Here is a 17,420-nt window from a genome sequence, read left to right as displayed (position 1 = left end):
GTCAGACAGACTCCCGCATGCGCCCAACTGGGATCCACCTGGCATGCCCACCAGGGGGCGACGCTCTGCCCACCAGGGGGCGATGCTCTGCCCCTCCGGGGCATCGCTCTGTTGCGACCAGAACCACTCTAGCGCCTGGGGCAGAGGCCAAGGAGCCATCCCCAGCGCCCAGGCCATCTTTGCTCCAATGGAGCCTCGCTGCGGGAGGGGAAGAGAGAGACAGAGAGGAAGGAGAGGGAGGGGTGGAGAAGCAGATGGGCGCTTCTCCTGTGTGCCTGGCTGGGAATTGAACCCGGGACTTCTGCACGCTAGGCCAATGCTCTACCACTGAGCCAACTGGCCAGGGCCCAGTCTGTTTTTTAAAGTTTTGGTTTCTATACTATTTTTTTTTTCTGAAGTGAGAAACAGAGAGGCAGAGAGACAGACTCCCACATGTGCCCGACCAGGATCCACCCGGCATGCTCACCAGGGGCCGCTGCTCTGTTGAAACGGGAGCCATTCTAGTGTCTGAGGCGGAGGCCATGGAGCCATCCTAAGCACTCCGGGCCAGCTTTGCTCCAGTGGAGCCTTGGCTGCAGGAGGGGGAGAGAGAGATAAGAGAGAAAGGCGAGGAGGAAGGGCGGAGAAGCAGATGGGCACTTCTCCTGTGTGCCCTGGCTGGGAATGGAACCCAGAACTTCCACACGCGGGCTGACGCTGTACCGCTGAGCCAACAGGCCAGGGCCTGGTTTCTATACTATTGATTATAGCTCTTTCTAAGGAAGTTGGTTATACACATAGGCACAGAGGGTGGTAAGCAGATGACAAAGGGATGCCTAAGAGTTCAGAAACATGAATGTATCAGTTGAGGAAGTGACTGCGCAAACAAACAGAGTTTTCAAGTTCCTACAGTTGCTACCACGAGATGTTTGAGTTACCCAAACTCTCCCCTACCCTGTAGCAGCACAAAGGTGGCACCTTTGATGTGTTAAGTGCAGATGGATAGGGCTGGAGGAAGGAGGGAGAAAGGGAAGGAGGGACAGAGGGATGCACAGATAACCCAGCCAAGAGGACACGGTGCAGGTAGCCTTCAGGCTGCAGGAACTACTCCGCAGGCTGCTTCAAGCCTTTTCTCAGGGCCTTTTTAATCATTAACTTGCTCCATGCTCTGGAAGAAAGCTGGCTGACCTGCTTGTTTCTTTCCAAAAAGCCAGTGGCTTCCCCAAGCCAAGTCCTAGCATTCGGAGCAGCCTGCTGGTTCTGGTGGTGGAGGCTAGCAGGCTGGAGTCTGTGACTCAGGCAGACCACCCTGGCCTACCTCCTTTTTGGACTCAGAGCAGACCCTGCAATTCATTCCTGGTTCCCAGGTACCTTCTCATAGCTGCCTTTCAGTATCACCAGGCTCTAATCCAAAGCAAGGCTGCCCAACAGAACAGAATCAAGGAAGGGCACTAGGAGGCTGCTTCTGTAGAAATGCCCACTCCCCTACCAGACGGCAGCTGGTGGCTCTTCTTCACTCCCTAAGTGCAGATGCACAGACCTCCTGGCTGCTTCTCCTTCACCACTCCCTGAGACTCTCCCTATGGCATCTTAGGTATAAGGTGGCTCCCCAGACCAACGTCGCTCATGCCATCACTTCCAAAGGGACACAACCCTCATTTAAAAACTTAAAATGGCTCAATGCTCACTCACCTTGCTAAACTCAATACTCAGCTGATTTTAAAAGCCTTCTAGAAACTAGAATGGTGGACCTGGCAAACCTCATTTCAGGTTACTGCAGGGTCATTTTCCTGTGTGTCTCAGTGACTTTGCTGCTTACAGTAACTCCTACACCAGAATGTGGGCACAAGTCCTGCGCCCCCAACCAAGAATCTTGTTCCAGGGTTGAAGTCTTCCCCTCTGAATTTTTAGGACCTTGCATATTCTCCGGTCTTTTGCCTACCCACCTCCAGACAGCAGTCAGTCTCAGTCCCTCCCTCCCTTTCTCACTCACAAGCTGCAGGCATTAATTAAACCTCTTCTGGAAAACATATTCTCACCAGCTGCAAAAATTGTGGGTAAGAGCCAGACCTGGAGACAGAGACAGTCTGGGTAAGAAAGATAAGCTCACGACAGCCATGAGCCTGTGGGCAGCGTAGGTTCCCATAGCCAAGTGACATTCTGAATTCCAGATCTTCCTGCACTCCTGAAAAAAGGGGCATAAGGTGCTCCCACGCCCTCAGCCTCTGGCTGTATTCTCCAGGGCTGACCTTTGACAGGGGCAGAGGAACTGCACTTTGCTCGATCTGCCAGTGGGTCACAGCCACCTCTGACAGAAACACCATCCAAACCACCCGTCTCCTCCCCCCAACAGAGCTGTCACCAGAAATGTTCAAGAGGGGCACTTCCGGCTCTACATGGGAAGCAGTTATTTGGGGTGGGCAAAGCCCACTGCAGTGAAAATGGTGTAATCTGAAGCAGCCAATGGGCTCCACAAGTACACCAGACCTCCAAGTGATTCCTCCGTCATGGGCAGGGATGAGGGAGGCAGAAAGGGACTGTGGCCACAGCTCAGGGCCCTATCGGTCAAGCTGTGGAGGACTCACCTCTCAGCAAACAGCCTTAGCTCCCCAGAGGGCCCATCACTCTCTCAATTCTGGAATAAGAAAAACTAATTTCCTTCTTGAAAATTCTGGCATCCCCACTGAGGTTAGAGACACAGCTGTCAGAGTCTAACACATAAATTGAGCTCTCTGCCCCAAATACACACAAAAATGAGTTTGTCTCTAGTGAGATGAATTTAAGGGTGACATTTGAAAAGAGTGCAGCACAATGGAAAAACATGGGATATGGGCTCAGACAGACTGGATTCAAGGAGGAGGGGATCCATTTCTTTAGGCAAACATTGAGTACCTACCACTTAGAGGGTGCCAGGCTGGGTGCTGGCGCCATAGAGATAGTTTCACCCCATCTCTGGCCAGTGGGGCATCCCAGTCAACAACTCATCACCGAGAGGACTGGTGAGATACCCGCAGGAATTTGTAGACACTCAGAGGGAGTCTTCTGAGCCCCAGTGTGACCTGGGGCTAATTACTTATTAGCTCACTGTTTAAGGATGAATGAATGTTAAGCTAATTACTATTCAAGTCGATCAGTCAATAATAACAATAATAATAATTGTCACTGATGCTGCAGTTTTACAAATGAAACTGTGCTCCAGAGGCCAGGTGGTCGGTCCATCCTGTCCATGGTGCCCCAAAGCAGGCTGCCATGCATCAGTGAGGGTGGGCTGGCCAACAGCCAATCCCTAAAAGAGACATACCCCTATATGCCATTTCTCTGTAATAGGCAATTAATTTAACCCAAGACTTAATGAAAACCAGAAAAAGGGAGGGGGCAGATTCCTGCCCTGGCTCTCAGGCTGCAACCATGCATCTCCACCTCTCTCCAGGGAACACGAGTCTGTCAAACCATCTGCTTTAAACTCTTCCCACTGAAGTCCAGACTGGGCACCAACACCTCTGAGGAGTTGTTGTCAAGCCCCGTCGGCAGTCACATCAGTCGCAGTCACATCACGTTTGTAAGGCTAAGCCGGGCACTGTCTGCTCCACACTAGGGTTCATCCAAGGGTCTTCTGCAAAGAGCAAATTATGTCCCCAAGTTGAGAAGCACTCTTGAGGCCCCCTTGGCCATCCACTTCACACTTCCCCCTTCACATCAATCTGATTCCACATCTCTCCTGATTTTACTTCTTGAATGCTTGCAAAGCATCCTTGCCTTCCTGTGAAGACACTGGACACCCAGGCAGTGATAACCAAGCTCCTTCGTAACAGCTTAATACCGAGCCCAAGCAAAAAAATATGGCTCCACATCCGCCTGCACCGCTAATCCTTTAACTATCCACAGGTACAACTTGAAAGACCGCTGCAGCCACAAAGAAAACAACCTGCTCTAAGCACATGCAATTTTGAGTGTGTGACAAAGCTGGCTTCTTTGAAAGATTGATATATATGCAAGTTCACGAGCAAAAGCAACGCCATGGGGTCAGAACCACGCAGTCCTAACCTGAGCTTCCAGGCATGTCAGCCCGTGCACGAGCGACCCCTCCACGGGGCCCCGGGACGCCCGCAAGCTCAGGGCGCAGGTAGCTGCTAAGAGGAGCCAGCGCCACCCCCTGAAAGGCCGCAGAGAAGTTGCCGCCGCCTCCTTACCTGGAGACAAGTGGGTTCGGAACTGCCCCAGAAGGGGGACTCGCTCGAATTCGGGGTAGAATCCAGCGGCAGGAGTGCCGGGGTCGAGGAGGAGAGGGTTGGCAGGGCCAGGCTTTGGGTGGAGGCTGGAGAGGCAGGAGAGGCAGGAGAGGCGCGGGACTGGAGGAGGAGGAGGAGGAGTAGGGTAGTGGGGTGGGCGAGGCGTCCTCCGGGAGACAGGGAGCGAGGGTTTGGGGAGAGGGCAGCGGAATCGTGGGCAGGATTAGAGGAGGGCGCTGGGGCTTGGAGAGGAGGCGGGGACTGTGACAAGGGGTGCGGGGCGGGGGGGGGGGGGGGGGGGGGGGAGGCTTGGGGAAGGGGATGGCTTAGGAAGAGGGAGCGAGTTGAGACGGGGATTGGGGAGGGCGCAGGGATCGGAGAGGAGGCTTAAATCACGGGATTCACACCGGTGCTCGGTGCTCGTAAGCCCGCCCCAGCCACCCGCCCCCTCTCCCACAGGAGACACTGCCGGGTCGTCCTGGCCTCGGCAAGTCCAAAGAACCCCTCGGTCTCCCAACCCCGAACCCTGGGACGACCGCCCAACTAGAGCCTCCGCACCGCTCAGCCTCTACAGAAACTAGCCCGGCCCCAGCCCGTGCAGCGCTCACCACCCATAGTCCTGGCCCGGCCTGGGCTCCACGCTGCGCGCCTATTTGGCGCTCGCCTAGCGCAAAAGGAGGCGAGGACAGCGCACACGACCGCGGGACAGCGCGATAGCCTACAGCGCCCCCTGCTGACCTCGCCGCGCTCTCACTTGGTTCACCCTGTGCCGGCTGTCCTAGAGCTCCGCCCCGGAGGCGGTGAGGCAGAGAGGCCCCGCGGGTGAGAAGGGCCCAGAAGGGGCTTTGGAGAGGACATTGACTCTTGGAAAACAAACACAGCCCCCAAACACGGGCCAGTCTGCAGAGCTCCCGGCGGGCGAAAGCTACAGTGACGGTGATGGTGACGCACAAGGACAGTGGCCACATGCGCTTAGGGTCGCTGTGTGCCTTACTATGCCTGACTTGAGATAAGGGACTGCACTGACGCTCGCCTAGGCCGGGGTACACACCCGGCCAGGGCCTGGGACCCTGATGCGGGTGCGTTGGTACCGTGTGCGTGGCGGGTGCCACCCGGATCCCGGTGCTGGGCGCACGTTTGGGGCCCGCCACCGCAGGGTAACTGCTGCTGCATGGACCCAAATTGTCGTGACTCTCGCCACCGTGTGTCCCCCCACCCCCCATCACCCACTCCAAGCTTCTCTTCCGGCGCCGACCACATCCGGCCAGTGAATCAACTGGAGACCTCATTGCCGCCCTGTCTGGGGATGGTCTGCTGGCGCCCCTGGGAGGCAGCCGTCAGCGCAGCTTGTCTTCCCGCCTTGCGGCTTTCCCGGAGGCTACTGAAGCGTCACAGAGCATTTGACCTATTTTTATAACTCAGTTAGGCATCTGAGAATTGAACTTGATTTGATACCATATTTGTGGGTCATTTCTTTCGAATGTACACCCTGAGTGTCTATGGGAAAGTCTACAGTGACCCCTATGTGCCTGGCACACCACTGGCCTTGAGCAAAATAGACATTATTCTGTTTACTTTGTTGTTGTTGTTACTCCAGGCACACTTTCTGGAGGAGTTCATCATTTGGCCTCTGATTTCACTCCTGTGTTGATGCCTCCCAAATCCATACACTACACCCACATATTTTACCCATACTCTCTGGTTTTCTGCTTAGAACTTCCCATCTCAAATTAGCACTTCTTTCACCAAATTCCGTCTCTTCCTAGCTCCCAAACCCATCTACCCTGTGGTCTCACCATTCCCTCAGCCACCTGGGATGCCTTTCTCACCTGAGGGCTCAATGTCCAGTCAGTGTTTGCTTTCAAACCCACTAACCCACCCTTCTGACCTCATTCCTGTGATGCTATGCTGTCCTCAGCCCGTTTCTGCCCTGACTGACACAGCCACTCCTGGTGAACCTCCCAGTGCAGGATCTCTCACTGTCAGCCTGCGCATCTCCCCAGCAGACTTTCCCACCTGGCTGTCAACGCTCCCCACCACACCCAACACTTCTCCCCTCTGCAGTCTCCTCCTGATTCTCCTCCCATTAATCCCAGACTCTGCCCCTTGCCGGTCCTGCCTCCCTCTTCCATACAGGGGTTAGTTAGTCAGGGCTCCTTCTGCTGTAAATGACAGACAACCCAAGTCACACTTGCATAAACAAAAAAAGAATTGATTGACTTATGTAAATGAACAGCCCTGGATTTAGTTCCAGGGACTGAAGACTTCAGGGACTTTCCATCTGTCAGCTTTCCTTCCTTCTGGGTGAACTACATTCTGAGGCCCCACAGGGGACACCAGCAGATCCAGGTTCACACCTCACAGCAGTTAAGTCCAGCAGAAAAGCAGCTGCTCTTTGCCAACCATTCCACAAGCTGTGGGCCTGACGGGGATGGGCAGGATTGAGTCATTTGTCCACCCTGCTCTCCCAGCCACTGGGACTTCACGTTGACTATTTTTCTCTCAATTACCTTCTCACCCCCCACAGGGAGCACATGACTGCTTCTGGATCCCTTCTGTGTCACAGGGGCACTAAAGGTGACTCAAGGACACCACCTGGAACCGTTTCCTCACAAAATATGCCACACTACCATTCACATTGTTACATGTTGGCGCAGGCCACTCTGGGGCAGAGTTCCAAACAGGAGGGGGTGGGCGCAGGCCCTCTGTGCTTTCAGCTTCCTCCACAACCTGCCTGGGATGTCTTTGTGCCATCTCACTCTCTAGGGCGAAACCTGACACAGAGGTAGCCTAAGACCCCTCAGGGAACCTGGTGAACTCTCCCTGGACTCATTCTCTCCAGTCTCTTTCCTTCCCGTCCCTATTCCCTGAGACCTTCTGTGCCCTCTTCTCCTCTGGAGGAGGTGTCCCCTCCTTGCTCCATGTGGACTTTGGTTCTGAGGGGTACCCATTCTGCTCTGTCCCTTAGGGCAAAAACATCTCATGTTGAGCCATAAAGGATGAAGGAGCTATAAGAAAAGAAAAAGGAAAGGTTCCTACAGGGAAAATAGGTATGAGAGCATCTCAAGACCATTACACAGACAGACAGACACACACACACACACACACACACACACACACACACACACACATCAAACCTCTTTCTTTTGTGGTTGCTGAGGAGGTAGGATGAGGCCGGCGGCCATCTGGCCGCACCTGAGGAGACTGTATCAGAGGCTGTAGTGGACCCAAAAGAAAGCAGACTCAACAGACAGGCAGCTCTGTCATGCCTGAAATCAGGACCTGGATTTTCAATGACATGTTCAGTAAATTCCCCACTGTCCCTCAAACAAATTAGAATTGATTTTTCTGTCACAAGCAAGAGTCTCGAGTAGTCCAAGCTCATAGCTCAGTGCCTGGCACATTGGTTCAGGCAAAACAGTAACTATCACTATGATTATTTGTCTGATAGAGGAGGGAGCATGCCCACTGATGATTGTAAAATAGAAATGAAAAAGTGCAGTTTCTCTGGCTCACAACCATGGTCTCCCCTTCTATTCCCAGCCTGCTCCTTGTTCTTTCCACATACACATCTTGGCCCCAGGGAAACTCTCAAAATGTACTGGAAGCCAACCCACATATCTTATAAAAATAGTCCCAGGCTCACCCAATTCATACATATGCCTTTTACACAAGCAATTCCTGCCTAGACAGAGAGTAGCAAGGAGTAGGTGCCCGTCTTCAATTCAGTTTCAGCCCATTGAGCAAAATTTGAGCCAATATTTGCACAGCCTCCCTTGATTTGTGCTGTAGACTTAGAGAAATAATGGGCTTCTGTTCTCACCATTAAAGGGACTTTCCTTTGGGGGAAGAGAATTAGTTTAGGACAGATGAGGTAACAACAATACCAGGGAGTCCTCTGGGGGAAGGAATGAAATGCTTTATTTGGACCAGCCTCTAAGTTCCAAGTCTGTGCTGCCTGTAACCCTGCCTTATAGCAGAATTAGACATCTGCAGGTTTGTTTGTTTTTTTGTGACAGAGGGATGGACAGACAGACAGGAAGGGAGAGAGATGAGAAGCATCAATCCTTTGTTACAGCTCCTTAGTTAATTGATTGCTTTCTCATATGTGCCTTGACCTTGGGGCTCCAGCAGAGATAGTGATCCCTTGCTCAAGCCAGTGACCTTGGGCTTCAAGCCAGCGACTTTTGGGCTCAAGCCAATGACCATGGGGTCATGTCTATGATCCCACACTCAAGCCAGCAACCTTGGGGTTTCGTAACCGGGGTTTCATAACCTAGGTCCTCTGCGTCCCAGTCAGATGCTTTATCCACTGCGCCACCGCCTCATCAGGCTGCACAAAACATTTTGTTTGTGCCCATTACACTATCTAGGTTACAAATATTTTTAAATTCCATTTACCATGGATTTTATTTCTCTGAATATAAAAGGAGTGCCCATTCCTCTTTAAAAATTTGGAAAAATACAAAGTATACAAAATAAAGGTGAAAATAAAAATTACCGTTACCTGTAATGCTGGTGGCCGAGGCCAGGTAGGTCCACACTGGATTCGGGCAGACATGGTAGAGAAACTGCAGAGTCGGAAGTGTTGGGCTGTTCCATTTAATAGAGTCTCACAACGGCAGATGAGCACACAGGCAGTGGAAAACTGCTTCTCCGGCACACAAACAGCAAGAGTGGCCCCTCACAGTCCGCGATTCCCCATCTCTCCTGACCACAAGCACCCATAGCCTTATATAGGCCACAGACATGGCGCAGCAGCCGTGCACTCACGCGCCAATCAGGCAAAGTGTAACCCTGCCAGCAAACCTAACACAGCTGCCCCACATTCCACCCCTTTAGGGTTCCTCACCTCACAACAGGTACCTTACATACATTTCAAAAGTGACAATTACAAAGGTGTCCTTCACAATGTCTCCCTGAGCACTCTGCCCAGGGAGTTAACTGGAGGCCCACCTCCAACTCCCCACCCCACAGTGCCAACAAGGCCACCCATCGTAGGTAGGGGGCCTGCACAGTCCAAGGCCATGTTCATTGAAACCTTCAAGTGTCCTTAGTGCATCTCTGCAACTGGATGAGAGCAGCATCCTGGTGCAGGAGGGCATCCACCCGAGCTGCCCCCTATCAGGGTCTCTCAAACTGTCCAAAGGTGGCATGTCCATCCAATAAGGGAGCTGGTGGCCCCCTCTGGCTGCAGTCCAAGAGTCAGTCCACTTTAGACAGCACAGCTGTCTGTGCAAATCACCAAGAAAAAGGTCCGTTACAGGTAACTAGGTTCACATAGGGCCTCAGGCCTCCCCCCTCATTCCTGCCGTCATGGCAGCTCTGAAGATGCTGCCTCAAGGAGGAACCCATGGCAACAGTGGCCAACCTCTCCACCTCTGCTCCAGAGAGCATGATGCCATCCACTCCTATGTCCCACAATCACAGCAAGCTTCTGGGGGCTCAGCAGGTACTCTTTGCTGCTGGGTTTTTACCTTCTGGGCAAACACTGGCCAAGCTCTGAGTGTGCAGATGGCAGCTTCAGCCTGAGCCTCCTCATCCTCAGAAGAGGAAGTGGAAACGTCTGCTCCCGCTGACTCAGAACCACTCAGTCGACAAGCTCCATCTTTTCATCTTTGGCTCCTGTGGCTGCCGGCTAACAGCCTGAAGCTGAACCCGCAGTTGTTCCTCCAATAACTGCCAACGTTCAACTTCCAGGGCAAACTGCAACTCATGAACCTGTAGATTGCTTCAGTTTCAGGCACCATCAGTGCTCTGCAGCTCTCAAACCTGGTTGGCCTCCCTTCTCCAGCTCTCGCTCCAGTTCACGCAGTCATTGGCGTTCAGTATGCAGCTCATCCTGGAGCTTCCAACATCACTCAGCTTCTTGCACAGAGCTCTTAGTTTCTTCTCACAGGATTGTAAAAATACCCAGCCCAAGCTCCCTACCAGGAGAGCCTCTGGGAACAGCCACTCCTCTGTTCTACCCCTCCAGGGTGTTGGCAGCTCCATACCAATCTGCTCCGATTCTGCCCACTGCGCCAGATGTACTGCCAGTGGCTGAGGCCAGGCAGATGGTAGAGAAACTGTGGAGCTAGAAAGCTTTGGGCCATTCTGTTTAATATAGTCTCCCAACAGTGGACAAGGACACAGGCAGGGGAAAACTGCTTTTCTAGCACACGAACAGCAAGAATGAGCCCTCACAGTGGTGGACAGACAACCCACCATTCACGACCCCCCATCTCTCCTGAGTGGAAGCATCTTTTATAGGCCATACACATGTAGCACAGCTGTGCACTCACACACTGATCAGGCAAAGTGCTTATAGCCAGTAACCCTGCAAGCAAGCCTAACACAGCTGCCCCACATTACTCATACTGTACTAAATTTGTGTTGATTAATGTAGTAGAGAATATCGAAGATAGACAATTATTCCATGCACATTTCCACACCACTGCTGGCAACCCCAGGGTCTTCAGGAAATAAATACCTTGTAAAAGGTTTAAGGTCATTTCTTAGGTTCTTGTAAAAATGCTGGATTCTCTGTAACACATGCATATGTTTAAACACTGCAATCAGCCTTCCAGCTCCACGGTGGTCTGTTCTATATTATTTATGGACACATGATTTATTTTCCCAGCTACCAGCTACAATCGCTTCTCCCCACCCCCAGCAGGCTTATTATACTGGTCCCTATTTCCTCCTGAGAGCAACTAAGGAGGAAAAACTCATTTTAATTCTTTTTTTCTGCATGAAATTTAATTAGAAAGGCAAATTCAGAAAAACAAAACACAAAATAACCATGTTAAGTAAAAATAAGAGATGGCTCTTGAACCTGACCTTGAGCAAAAAAGAAAAAAGAAAAAAAATCACAAAGAACTGAAGTGCTTTGCTGAATCATAGGTCTAAATATTCATTTTTGTCCTCTAAACTCTGAGCCCAACAAAAAAGATGTTTCTAAGGGAAAAAGAGACAAACGAGCTCTAGATAAAGTCACAAAAATTTCACTGAGAAATCAAAAGGACAACAAGGATTTGGGCTATCTAGTTCATCGACAACAGTGCCTGGAACATACTTCATAAAAAGTGGATGAATGGATGAATGAACCAAGAGTCCATCCCTCGCATTATACAATTAGAAGCCAACCAAAGAGGAAACGAGTGAAGAGTGGTAACCTAGTGGAACTTTCTGTAGTTTCATGGCCCCTTGGGAGACAAAAACTGGAGTTCCATGTTCACGAGAGAGCTGGGAACCAGATAACACCCCAGACTTTCAGAGTACCTGAAACAGAAAATGTGGAAATTTGAATACAGCATTAAAATGCTGAAAGTCATTGCCAATGCAGAAGTCTATGCCCAGAGAAAACAAGAAACAGAGGGTAATCTACTTGTTCCAAATCAATCACAATGGCATAATGAGATGAGCATGTAGGCAACCTGAACACTTCAGGGCCCTTTTCATTGAACTACGGTATTCCTTTTACCATATATATATATATATATATATATGGTTTTAATATGCAATCACAGATGTATAGTAATGTTGAGCATCTTTGCATGTGCTTACTTGTCATTTGTATATCTTCCTCGGCAAAATGTCTATTCAAATCTTTTAACAATTTAAATGGGGTTGTCTCATTATTATTGAGTTGTGAGTGTTCTTTATATATTTTAGACACAAATTTTTGTCAGATATACATTTTGCAAATATTTTCTCCCAGCCTATGGTTTGCATTTTTATTTTCATTACAATGTATTTCAAAGAGCAACGTTTTACAATTTTTTCTTATTCTTTTTTTTTTTTCTGAAGCTGGAAACGGGGAGAGACAGACTCCCGCATGCGCAGGACCGGGATCCACCCGGCACGCCCACCAGGGGCGATGCTCTGCCCACCAGGGGGCGATGCTCTGCCCCTCTGGGGCGTCGCTCTGGCGCGACCAGAGCCACTCCAGCACCTGGGGCAGAGGCCAAGGAGCCATCCCCAGCGCCCGGGCCATCTTTGCTCCAATGGAGCCTCGGCTGCAGGAGGCGAAGAGAGAGACAGAGAGGAAGGAGGGGGGGTGGGGGGTAGAGAAGCAAATGGGCGCCTCTCCTATGTGTCCTGGCCGGGAATTGAAGCCGGGTCCCCCGCACGCCAGGCCGACGCTCTACCGCTGAGCCAACCTGCCAGGCCCAATTTTTTCTTATTCTTATTATTTAAAAAAAAATTTTTTTAAACTTCTTTCTAGGACAGAAAAGTAAGTCTATACTGTTGAACTTTGTTCTGTGGAACCAGATCAGCTTTGAGTCTATGTCTGGGTTAGCCCTGTTCCTGAGATAATACCCTTCTTCGTGCTCCAACAATTCCCATATATTATAAAGTTTTCCCGCTCCGGTTGGTGGAAACACCAACTATTCCCAGCTCTACGTAAGCTTGGATATCAGAAATCTGCTTACCTGCCTTTAGTGGGCACTCGAAAGATCCCTCCCACTCAATAAACTAAAGTAACACTAGGCCTGACTAGCTAATGGTCTCACACATCTTACAGGCAGCTGGGAGCTAAACAGCTCTAACTTCTCCATCGTCTGCTCCCTCCTCCCTGTCTTCTACTACTTGCTCCAACACCCAACCCCACTCCCCTGGACCCTCCCTGGGTTGCGACATAGCCCAGAGCAGAAAAGTTGAGTTGACCATAGGCTGGGGTGAAATGGGAAGCAGGCCTGGGACAACAGGGGTGCTCTATGCTGTCCTGGAAAACCATGGTGGGGTCGACCCTAATCCCTTTGGAAGAATGAGAGGCCGGCATAATGGCAGTGTGGAGGGGCAGGCAAAGAATGGAGTGATTGAGAGAACCCTCCAACCCCTACTAGTTCATTTACTGAGTGCCTGCACTGGCGCCTACAAGATGACAGTGAGTCCTCACTGCCTGGGCAGCTCCAAAGCCTGTCTGGGAAGCCATGTGGTCAAACGAGCAATAAACCACAAGGTGGGTGCAGTGGGAAAAGCACAACCCCATTTCAGGCAAGGGATAAAAGTAACGGCTAGTGAGGTTAAATGGCATGCCCAAGGTGATCCAGCAATTGGTGGATCACCATCACCCTGTCTCAGCCTTCTCATCAGCGCAACCCACCCCGCCCCCAGCAAGAACCCTCCTGCAGGTCAGAACTGTCCAGTGTGCACATCTTGCCGTCGTGATTCTTCATCAGGGTCCTTTGTTCCGGTCCCAGGTCCCCAAGCAGGATCTGCACCACCCAGGGGTCAGCTCCCACATGGCTCATGTGGCTGTGACTTGTCACCACAGTGGACTTCTCAACTCCTCGGATAACTCTGATTCCCTCAGAGTGCCTTGCACATGCCGGAGATCAATAAATGTCTGCTGATCAAGTTGCTGTTAATAGATAGAGACGGCTTCATCAGTGACTATTGATGAATTTGGGACTCCTCACTGTAGACAATGGCTTTTGCTGAAGGAGGCAGAGAAGAACGCCCAGTAACTGGATGTGTTCCCTATGTGGACAAAGCTATAATCAGATTGGGGGAGGGGGGGTTCTCTGTCGTCATGGTGACTCTTAAAATAAAAAAAAAAGGATTGTTCTTTAATAGCATTCCAGACATCAAGACTCGGAAGTAATGGTCCTTTTAAAATTGAATCATATTAATAAGATCTACCCGACTGAACAATGTGTTTCTTTCTTTTTATTAGATGCATTATTAACTTGGCTAGCAGCAAGGCCTCATAAATGCAAAGTGCCCATTCAAAAAGAACACTGCTTCCAGCATGGAATAAATAAGGATGCAACTCACCAATTTCAGGGATGCTAGTGGTTAAGGAGTAAGTTCTGTGAATGGTGATCTTTGGGTTGTAGATCCCAGAAGGGCCTGGGTTGTGTGCGGGTTGCTTCTGTTGGATGAATCCCCCACACCTGGGACAGCCCACACAGGCCGGCAGATCAGCCTGGTCATAACGCATCAGCGGGAAGCTGAGAAGAGAACAAGCCAGTCTCACGGAAGCTCTGCCTTGTGCACGAAATGAATTGCAAGAATCTTAAAATCGTACTGCTCTCCTGCCCATGTCACATTTTGACATTTGGATTTAATAATATTCAGTGTTTTTTGAAGATATAGTGTGGAGGATAGACTCTAGGTGGCCACCAGAAATCCTTACCTTCTGGTGTTCACACCCTTGTAAGCTCCCTCCCTTTGGGTGTGGTCAGGGCCCGCACTTGCTTCTAACCAATAGAATATGGCAAAGGTGATGAGATGGCACTTCTGTGATTATATTACATAAAATCTAACTCTGTCTTGTTGCAAACTCTCCCCCTTGCTGGCGTGATGAAACAAGAGGCCATAGTGTGAGCTATACCATGGGCGGACTCTGGCCAACAGCCAGAAAGAAACTGAAACCCTCAGCCCAACAACCCACAAGGAACTGAATCCTGCCAACAACCACATGATCTTGGAAGTAGATTCTTCTCCATCTGATCTTCAGATGAAACTCCATCCCTGGCCAACACCTTAATTGAAGCCTCATGAAAAATCCAGAAGCAGGGGACTCAACTGAGCCAGACTAGGAAACTTGACCCACACGAACTCAGAGATAATAAATCCGTGTTGTTTTAAGCCACTGTCTTTGTGATAATTTGTTACACTGCAACTGATCTCTAATACAAGCACTTGCTGATGCTCCAAGTGCCATGGACACACCCGTGAACAGGACAGACGATTCCCAGCCCTCATGAACATCCCCCTTCTAGTTGAGGAGATAGACAATAAATAAATTAATTAATTACTGCCATGCAAAGAAAGAAATGAGGGTGAAGGAATAGAGCAGGATGTGGATGGTGGCTTAGATAGGATTGGTGGGGATGGTCCTCTGTGAGGAGGAAGCATTTGAGCCGAGAACTGAAGAAGTAGAATATCAGGGCAAAGAGTATTCCAGGCAAGGAAACAGCAAGTCCCAAGGCCCTGGGGTGGAAGCACACTGGGCAAGTTGAGCCCCAGTTAGCAGAGGGAACATTGTAAGAGAGAAAAGCTCAGAGAGTTAGTGGAGTCAGATCGGAGACAGGCCTGCAGGCCACGTGAGAGAATGCAGCAGAGGCTTCAAAACTGGTGTGTGACAGGATGTGACCTGTGTGTAAGAGTCTCTTCAGGAGAATGATTCTCATCTAGAATCCGCAGCATGAATGGCACAAAAGCTACCCAGGGGTTGGAAACTGACAGAGAGACTCTCATCTATTTTTCTTCAGAGATTCTTCCAGAAACTCTGTGGAGTAGCTGGGGCAGGTACAGGAATTCACTCCCAACTTCACATCCCTCTCGTTCAAAATGCTGGTCTGTGTGGCTGGACTTCCGGATTCTTTTCCCACATTCAGGAATCATTAGTATGGAAGCAGGACAAACGATGAGTCATTCAACTCATGACTTGGGACACCGATCTTAATGTCAGAAAGACTGAATGTTTGTGAGGGGGAGGGAGCAGATGGGACACTGTTCTCAGACACGTAGTACTTGTAGCCAGGCAGTTGGGTGTTTAGTGGATAAAATCTTTTTTTTTATTTGCAGGTATAATTTTTAAAATTCCTTTTCTTTGAGCTAATCTGAATGGGTGTTTTCTGCTACCTTGTCTTCTGAACAGCTGAGCTGATTCAATTCTCCGCTTCATCATCCTTCTATTAATTCCTTTTAGTGGATTTTTCATTTCCGATACTGTATTCTTTACTTCTGACTGGTTATTTCTTTATGGTTTCTATGCCCTTTTTCATGTTTACTATCTCTTTGTTAAAGTTCTAAGTTCTTTAAGCATCCTTATAACCAGTGTTTTGAACTCTATATCTGGCATCTTGCTTGCCTGTATTTAATTTAGTTCTCTTTTGGAGATTTCTCCTCTTCTTTCATTTGGGGCATGTTTCTTTGTCTACCCGTTTTGGCTGCCTCTTTGTTTCTATGTAGTAGGTAGATCTTCTGTGTCACCCAGTCTCAGCAGGGTGGCCTTGTCTAGCAGGTATCCTGGAACAGTCTCTCTGGTCGCCTGAACTGAGTAATCCTTGTGTTCCTTGTGTGGGTGTGTGTGCCCTCCTGTTGTAGTTGAGCCTTAATTGCTGTTGGCATGTCAGTAGGTGGGCTTGGCCCTCAAGCTGACTGGCTGTGAGGATTGGCCATGACCACAGCATGCGAGCTGCCGTGTAGGGCTTGACCCCACAGAACAAGGTCGGGTGCCTGCTGAGTCTACCCTCTGGGTCTGCCACTTGTGGAATATATTGGGTCATGCTCTGTGGTGGTCTGAAGCTGGCCACCTGGTGTGTTGGTTCTGGGGCTTCTTGCGGGGTTCTTTGGTGCAAGTCAATGTCAGACACTGCCTACGACCCGCCTGGGGTTACCTGTGAGGAGCTACAAAGCGATCTGTGTTTGGTAACTGCCCGTGCTAGGTCTGGATGCACGTGGAAGAGGCCATACTGTGAACCAAGGCTGGCTGCCACAAGTACTGGGCCGGGGGCAGGTCTGCAAAAGGCTCAAGGCACCCCAAGACCTGCTGTTACCTGTCGACTGCTTGCTTGTAAGCCTCAGCTGCTAAGAGAGCTTCCTGCGGTACAGGAGTTGGGTGGGGCAGGGTAGGGCCAGGAGCCACCTCAGTGGCCATGCAGGTTCCCATTGGATTCGGGCAGAGGGTAAGGAACAGTGGAGCCAGAAAATGGTGGGTCATTCCATTTATTAAAGTCTCGTAATGGCCAATGAGCAAACAGGCAGGACTCCTAAGCCCCTCGGCATTCTGGACTCACAGGGCCCCACCAGCCTCAGCACTCCTCAACCAGACAGCCCAGGCCGATATTGCAGGGCTCCCAAACCCCTCAGCTCTCTCTTTATCTCTCTGCACTGTCCAGCAAAACAGGCTGGGGGAAAACCCCTTCTCCAGCAAACAATCACCCCTCCCAAGCAGGAAGATAATCTGCAATTTGCAATCTGCTGCCCTGAGGATAAGCACCTGCAGCCTTCCATAGACTATACACACATGGCAAGGCCCAATACAAGCAAGCAAACCTAAAAAGAAATACTTGTTTACCCAACAGGCAGGGTCTCAGGGAGCGGCCAGGGTGGTATGAGTGGTGTTCACCAGATTAATACAGATTCATACTTTTCACTAGTGCTGAGCTTAAGGCCATTCAGCATAAGTCAGGAGACACCTAAGGCCACTCAGCATAAGTCAGGGGACACTGAGGCCAGTCATCACCTGCCTTTGGCTTATAGATATTTGTG

The 17,420-nt window shown here is 50.3% G+C and overlaps 1 protein-coding gene across 4 annotated transcripts in view; it reads right to left on the bottom strand.

The window, feature by feature from the left end:
• PXYLP1 (2-phosphoxylose phosphatase 1) overlaps window positions 1-5,114 on the bottom strand; it is an 84,531-nt gene extending 79,417 nt beyond the window's left edge. Inside the window, exons 1-2 of one of the 4 annotated variants that reach the window (XM_066244908.1) lie at window positions 4,817-5,114; window positions 4,170-4,328 (exon numbers count right to left, since the gene is read on the bottom strand). The gene's annotated coding sequence lies outside the window, so the exon portion shown is untranslated. Of the gene's footprint in view, window positions 1-4,169; window positions 4,455-4,816 lie in introns of those variants that run through there. The other 3 variants (XM_066244909.1, XM_066244910.1, XM_066244907.1) reach the window with 3 other exon arrangements.
• Window positions 5,115-17,420: the final 12,306 nt, after the last annotated feature.

The sequence above is a fragment of the Saccopteryx bilineata genome, chromosome 10, assembly GCF_036850765.1.
Source record: "Saccopteryx bilineata isolate mSacBil1 chromosome 10, mSacBil1_pri_phased_curated, whole genome shotgun sequence".
In the NCBI taxonomy this organism is placed as follows: Eukaryota; Metazoa; Chordata; class Mammalia; order Chiroptera; family Emballonuridae; genus Saccopteryx; species Saccopteryx bilineata.
The sequence above is the reverse complement of the archived record's forward strand: the minus strand, read 5'-3'. Positions and strand labels throughout refer to the sequence as shown.